Source organism: Canis aureus, chromosome 29, assembly GCF_053574225.1.
Source record: "Canis aureus isolate CA01 chromosome 29, VMU_Caureus_v.1.0, whole genome shotgun sequence".
Lineage (NCBI taxonomy): Eukaryota > Metazoa > Chordata > Mammalia > Carnivora > Canidae > Canis > Canis aureus.
Genome location: NC_135639.1, coordinates 816,774 through 824,154, shown reverse-complemented (window position 1 = coordinate 824,154; position 7,381 = coordinate 816,774).

The following is a 7,381-nucleotide window of genomic DNA, read 5'->3' as shown; positions in this document are numbered from 1 at the left end:
GATCGCCAGTGGCACTTAGGCCGGGGATGACCCGTGACGCCCAGAGGGGTGCCGGCTCATGGGGCGCCCGACAGCGTCAGCGTCATCGGGTCACCCACGGGGCTCAGCCCAAAGCACAGGTGTCCCTGAGCACCGCGAGCACCCGGTAGCCGCTCAGCAAGGCTGGGACTCCACCCTCAAGGGCAGGGACCCGGTCCCTCAGGGCTTCCGGAGGAGGGAGCAGGACCGGCCAGGCCCGGGAGAGCCACATGCTCAGCCCTGACCCGCAGTGGGGCCTTTGCAGGCGCTCCCCCCGCACCCCCCCCCCCCCCCCCCCCGGCCAGAAGGAGCCACTGCCGTGCTGGCCTCCAGACCTATGGCGAGGATGAGCCCTTTCCTCCTGAAAAGGTGATTCATGGGCTGGAAGGACATGAGCCAGGTCTCACCTGTCGGGGTTGCACGGCCCCCCAAGGTCTCCAGGACCAGGGTCCCCAGCACCCACTCCCCGGGGCTGCACATGTGGGGAGAACGTGGAGCCTTCTTTCCAGGCAGCTAGCGCTTCCCAGAGCCCCCTCAGGGGACAGATCTTCGGGGGAAACCATGTAGTCCTGTGAGCGCTGACAAGCAGCTGACCCGAGGAGCTGGGGCACCCCAGCTGCAGGCACAGGCACCCAGCTGCAGACCCCGGCTGCCGGGACGCCGGTCGGTCACTGCGGACCAGTCCACCCAGGGGCCCGAAGCTGCCCACGGTGCAGGTGCACTGCTGACGTCACCCACTAGTGCAGCCGCCTGCAGGTGTCCCCTCCACTCGCCATCGCACGTCACTAACGGGGCCGAATTTCCCAGGAAGCCAAGAAAAAAGCAGGAATCTTGCACCCGATTTCCAGCTGGGGCTCTGACAGTGCCACCTTCCCAGGTGTCCCGCTCCACACCCGGAGCCCTGGGCCCCTCGGACTCGGCCCCCCCGCCCCCGGCTGGAACCTACCATGCGGCAGAGGCCGGGGAACGGGCATGGCCCCTTCACCGGGGCCCACAGACTCGGTGACCCCGAAAGTGATGCCACCGCATGTGAGCCACCGGCATCGGGGCCGAGTGGAGATGACGTCCCAGGCTGATGGACGCCCCCTTGGTGCTGGAGCCCAAGTCTGGACCTGGCTTGCGGGGGACACAGGTGCGCACAGGTGAGCTGGCTGAGCACTTGCTTCAGGAGAGAGGGGTGCCCGGCCCCAGAGGGAGTGTGGCTGCGGAGTCAGGGCTGAGGAGGGCCGGGGGTAAATGGGGCAGCGGGTGCCCACGCCACCCTAATGGGGAAATAAAGATCCACATTTATCTCTTTGCTCAAAGTAAGAGCTGACCTTTGAGAGCAGACATCTGATTTGCGGTGATGGGAGACAGGCATTTGTGCAGCCCAGGCCTGGTCTGGCCTCCGCACACTCACATCCCATCCCAGGCGGGTGACGGCGACGGAGAGAAGATGGGGGGGCGGGCGACAGCCATTGCTGCCAGCTGGGGGTTGTCCTCCACGAGCCCTCCGCCCCCCGGCACCGTCAGCAGCAGCAGCCGCCCCTCACTGCGCCGTGCGGGGCTGGGGTGCAGGCCATCCCCACCCCTGGCCAGGCCTGCAGCTGGCTGAGCACCGGCGCCGGGTGCCCCCAGGGAAGCAGGATGGAGGGTGGCTGGGCTCCCCTGGAACTGTCGGGGGCGGGGGGCTCTGCACAGCAGCCTGGAGAGCAGGGAGGACATGGGCGAGGTAACACCCCCAGGGGCCTGCAGACTCAACGCCTCCCTCCCTGCGCTTGATTCATTTCTAGAAGCCCCACGTTAGGACCAGAGCCCCGGGATGTCTGTGGTCCCCTCCCTCCCTCCCTCCCTCCTCTCTCCTGGGGTACCGGCCCCCATGGCTGTGGTGGTGCTTGGATTCCCCAGGACGTGGCCAGCAGCTGCCCACCAGGCCGTGAGTGCTGCGCGTCCCTCCCCAGGATGGGGCCCCGGTCCTGGGAGCAGACCACGTCCAGGTCCCTCTGGGCGCCCTGGGTCGGGTTGGGACAGAGGAGCCCGCTCCCCACGAGAGTCAAGAAGCCAACAGTCAAGCCCGAGACAGGTCAGCCCGGGGCTGGAGGCAGGACTGTCCCTGGCCCAGGAGCAGTGACCCGTAGGGAGAGAGGCCTTCAAGGGTCCCACCTGTTGGGCGTCCCCTGTGAGCAGGGCGGGTGGGAACGCCCGGGCGTGCACCTGCAGGAGCCCTTCAGACCCAGACACCGCCCGCCTCCGGACGCTCCTGCTGGGGGCCCCTACGCCGGGCCCTGTGCTCTGTGTGCAGGTGCAGCCCCATCGACGCTGGACACGGCCAGGCCCGCCAGTGGGCCCTGCAGACCTGGGGCGAGGGGCGCACAGAGGGAGAGGGAGACCGAGGACGCAGACCAGGAGGTGGAGAGCCACCTGCGTGACCACCCTGCTGGGCGCCCCCAGCCTAGGACTGAGGGGGCCGATGGAGGGGCCCCCCCGGCAGGACTGGCTCTGGGCGGGTCAGGGCCGCTCCTACCCCGCCTGTGCTGCACCCGGGGCCACACCCGCCGCGGCCTTTGCCCTGCGCCACCCACCCGGATGAGTCACCCAACCTCGACCTGCAGACCCGCAGACCCGGCGGTGGCCCGAGGCCGGGCCGGGCGATCCCCGAAGCCGGCCCGGCTGGCGCAGGCCTGGACGCCTCGCCTCTGCCGCAGGGGACCCTGTGCCGCTGGGCTGCGGGCCGGGCTCTGCGCGCCATCGCTGCAGGAAATGGAAATGTTCCTAAAACTTTTCACTTCACAGCTGCTTTTACTTTTTAAGTCCATGCTTAAAATAGCCTGGAGCGGGGCCTCTGGTTGGCCTCCGCCGAGGCTCAGGCGGTTGGCCCGCGGCGGCCGTAAGGAGGCGGCTCGCCGACAGCGCTTCTCCTTTTCGTGTGACTCTGGGAGCAACGCTGCGTTTGCAGTCAGGTGACGGCCAGGCCCCTTCCCTAAGGTCGCTGCCCTCACGGCGCTGGGCACACTGGCGCACACGGGGAGGCCGCGGCGGGGACGTGCAGGCGTGTGCCCGAGCTCACGCTGGGGCTGAGGGACAGGCCAGGACCGCCAGCCTCCCAGACGCACAAGAGGGAGAGCGGCGGACCCCAGCCACCCGGAGTGCCCACTGCCAGCGTGGCCTCCTTGTCCACCGAACGCGGACGACGCTGCATCTGGGCCTCGGGTGGAGCCCCGCAGAGGTCTGGGGTGCCCCCTAGCCGCCCCGCATCTGGCCTGTATGCAAGCAGGCCCGCGGGCTCTGCAGGTGCAGGCAGCGGGTGACCTGCCCCCCGGGGCCACCGTGAGCTCGAGCCCCTGACCACGCTGGTCGTGGTGGCCCTGGACGGCACCCAGGAGTCGCCCCAGGCTGCCTGGAAGTGGTGACACCCAGAGCCAGTTTAGAGTGGGTGCACTCAGGCCGACCACTCTCTGGCCAGCCCCGGGCGTGGGGGCACGATGAGGGTCTGCACAGGCCTGACCGACGCCCTCAGAGCAGCAACCACACGGGGCCGGAGTCTCCCCAAGTTGGGTCACCAGGCCCTGGGGTCCTGGGCCCACCCTCCCTGGGCCCCTTCTGCCCTCAGGCCCAAGACCCAGAGGCAGGGGTCCGTGCCAAGACACCCTCAGCCCCTCCCCAAGCCTGCTTCCTCCCCCTCCACCCTCCGCACTCTGCTGCTCGGGGGCTGACCGCAGCCAGGTCCTCCCAGGTCGTGCACTGAGCCCGGTGGCACAGCCCATATGGCTGGTGCTGCCCAGCCCTGGGCCTGTCCTCTGCTCTCCGCCGGCGCTGCCCCAGGGGCTGTGCTCCCAGGTCCTGGCAAAGCTGCCAGGCTGTAGGACCCTGAGGCTCCGCCGGGAGGGAGAGGGAGGCCATGCTGACCTGCTGACCAGGAGGCAGCAAGGCCCTCCGGTGACACGGCACCTGCGGCTGCCAAGAGGGACTCCAAGAACCAGGACCTCAGAGTGTCACCAGGGAGCCCCCCAGAGAGGGCCGCGCCTGCAAACCCACTCGCCGTGAGGACGGGATGGCCCCACCAGCTCAGAGGAGTAGGAGCCCCGCAGGAGGAGCCTGGCTTGGGAACGGGGTCCTGCCAGGGGGGCAGGGAAGTGCCTGAGCCTGAGCAGGGTTAGGGGCCCCCAGCAGCTGAATCCTATAGGACAGGCCGTCCTCACCCTCGCCCTGGGGCAGTCCTGTGGCCGTTGCAGGGAAATGAATGCAGTGACATTGGCTCTTTGAGGGGGGCACTGGACGGGATGAGCCCTGGGTGTCACACTATATGTTGGCAAATCGAACTTCAATAAAAAAAAAAAAAGAATGAATTAGTCATTATGTCTTTCTGCCAAGGGAAGAAGCTCCTAGGCTGATTCGGTAAGAAAAGCCTTGGCATGGGGGCAGCTGACCCCGTGACCCCTTGGAGAGAAGGGGGGGGCTTCCCCAGTGGGGTGCAGCCTGGCCGCCTCCCTCCCCTCCCCGCCTGTGGAGCCAGGGGCCCGGCCCACCTCATCCTGGGCAGGTGTGAGAAGCCTGGAAGCTGAGCAGCCTCTCCCTGCCCCATCCAGGAGGACAACTTAAGGATCTTGGGGTGGAAGTGACGCTCATTCTGCACCTATCTGACCCCTGCCCGCCCTCTGCCCTCTGCTGTGGCCCCGAGGCTGAGCCCGGCTTGCCTGTTGGCCTCTCTTTGGGTCGAGGCAGGAAGGGCCAGGGAGAGGACAGCCGGGGCGTGTCCTCCGTCCTTCCTGGGCTGTGTGACCATGATCCGCACAGGCCGTCCCCTCCCCTCTTCCTGCAGGTCTGGTCATGCTCCCCGCCCTGCCACCTGCCAGCACCGGGGACGCCGTGCAGGGCCTGAGCCGAGACTCCTAGCGCCGATGGCACACATGTGGCAGGTCCCCTCCCTCGGCTCCAATTCTGTTCTGGTGAAGGTGTTGTTCTCGGTCTCGTGGGTGACATACCTCTCGAATACGGGTCCTTTACTTCTGGCCCAAGACCCGCATGGCACGTGCTCTGACGGCCGCTGCCCTCCGCCCCTTCCAGCCTGGTTTTGTCCCCACAGGACACTCCAGCATCGTACTGTCCCTCGTCCCTGTGCTCCCAGCTTGCACGAGTTGCCCCTTGGGCCGCGGGGCCGCAGCCTCGCCCTGGGCTGCGTGTCTGAGGCGGGGCCAGAGAGCAAGGCTCGGTCCCGCTGCTGACTCGCAGGAGCTGTCCGGGTGCGGCCGACCCTGACGGAGGTCAGCTCAGGGTCCCTGGGCCTCAGTTTCTCTCTTTGCCTCTGCTTTCTCAGGCTCCGTGGGCCTGTCTGTGTCTGTCTGTCCCTCCAGCTCCTGCTTTGCTGTCTTTGCTTGCGGCCCGGGTCTTCTGGGCTCCTCTGCAGGTGGGGAAGCTGGTGGAGGGCACCCCAGCCCCTCTCGCCTCCCAGCCCACAACCCCCGCAACCCCAGGCCTGGGCAGCCGAGCCCCCTGGCCCCTGCACAGCCCTGCGGAAACAATGAGCTCCGTGCGAGTGGGAGCAGCCGACCAGGGGGCAGGCCCCCCAGGAAAGGGGAGTCCGCTGGGCTGGAGGGAAGTGGGACGTGAGTATGCCTTCGTCCCACAGGCATGGGGCCCTGGCCCTGCTTCCCCAGCCTGCCCAAGCCGAGTCCGTGGCCTCCGCGTCCCGGTGGAGGAGGACAGGGTAGTGGGAGCCAAGTCGGGGGCGCAGGGGAAGCGTGTCCTCTCGGGAGGGGGTGCGGCCCGGCGTCAAAGCCCCGAGAGGGACTGCAGAGAGAAGCCGGTCCGTGCTTCCTGAAGCCCCGGGGACTCCTGCCCCGTTGTTCCCTGGGCTTTGGCTGGAAGGGGCAAAAGCTGCAGTTCCTAAGCAGGCTTTGAGTTTAGGGTGAATCTTTTGATTAAGGCAGCTGTTGCACTAACTGATCCAGACTCAACGTCCCGGTCAAGGGGGTGACAAGCCAGCTGCTGAGCGGGTGGTGGTGGTCCCACCTGCCATTGTGCAGCTGGAATTCGGGCCGATGACTCCTGCCAGCCTCCGCCAGCAGCCAGCACTGGCGGGAGGAATGCGCCACCTGAGCAAAGCAAACTCGAAAGACACGGGTGCCGCGGGGCGTCGTCTCCACGGGCAGAGCCTCCGTCGCCGGGCCGGGCCCGCTGGGTGGCCCTCCCGCGCACACACATGGATGCTTGACACGGCTTTACCCTTCAAGGTATATCATTCAAAAAATTGTGATAGGCCACGTCGTTAAGTAAATATTTTACTTGACTCATATGTCAAAAACCAAACAGTTTGATCAAATCTACTTGTGGTTTGAAAGAAAATCTGTCCGGTACTTTCCATTTTCGGGTGCGTCTCAGCTCAGCTTTAACATCAAACGTGTTAGTGAGTCAGCTGCCGGGTACGTGGAGAGAACGCCGCGTAAGTCACGACGGAGAGGAAACCAGAAGTGAGAGTTTTCAAATGTTAAACGCACATTTAGATCGCGGCGTGCTTCTGCGTGCAGACCACGCTCGCTTGAGACGTGTGAGAGAAGACGGTCCTAGTCCTCACGACAGTCCAGACACCCAGGAATACATTTGGAAACTACGGATGACACGGCTTGAAAGAAAGGGAATTGGGCTGAAGGAAGGACGTATTAAGAATCTTTGCGTTCGTGGAAAGGCCTCTTTTGAGACGTATTTTAATTTTATAATTGAAAGGGTGATAAATAATTCCTGCCGGGTGAAAGAGTGTATCGTACAGTATCAGAATTCTCTTAATAGGGCAGCCCCCCCCCCCCCCCCGGTGGCTCAGCGGTTTAGCACCTGCCTTCAGCCCAGGGCGTGATCCTGGAGACCCCGGGATCGAGTCCCACGTCGGGCTCCCGGTGCATGGAGCCTGCTTCTCCCTCTGCCTGTGTCTCTGCCTCTCTCTCTCTCTCTGTTCGCTCATGAATAAATAAATAAATAAATAAATAAATAAATAAATAAATCTTTAAAAAAAAGAATTCTCTTAATATCAGTAATGATATGCCTCTATTTAATGGAGGAGGCTAAAATCCATACATAGATATAACCAGAAAATGAAATATTTGGCTGCTCCTAGTTCTCCTCATTAGACTCGAATTACCCTCAGTTAGGCACAAATGGTGAATCAACGTGGCTCGTGTAAGCGAGCCAGGAGGTGTTTCCCGCTGTCTCGTCATTACACCGCAGTCATTACTGTTCCCACGAGCAAACCTGTTTTATAAGGTATTACTGGTTGGAAATAAGTAAATATTTTAAACAGCAGGAGATCTGAAAACACACCGTGTGTGTAATAAGGGTGAGGTCTGGCGTCCCGGATCGTCCCGGGGATGGCCCGTACCAGGGACAAGGCCAGGAT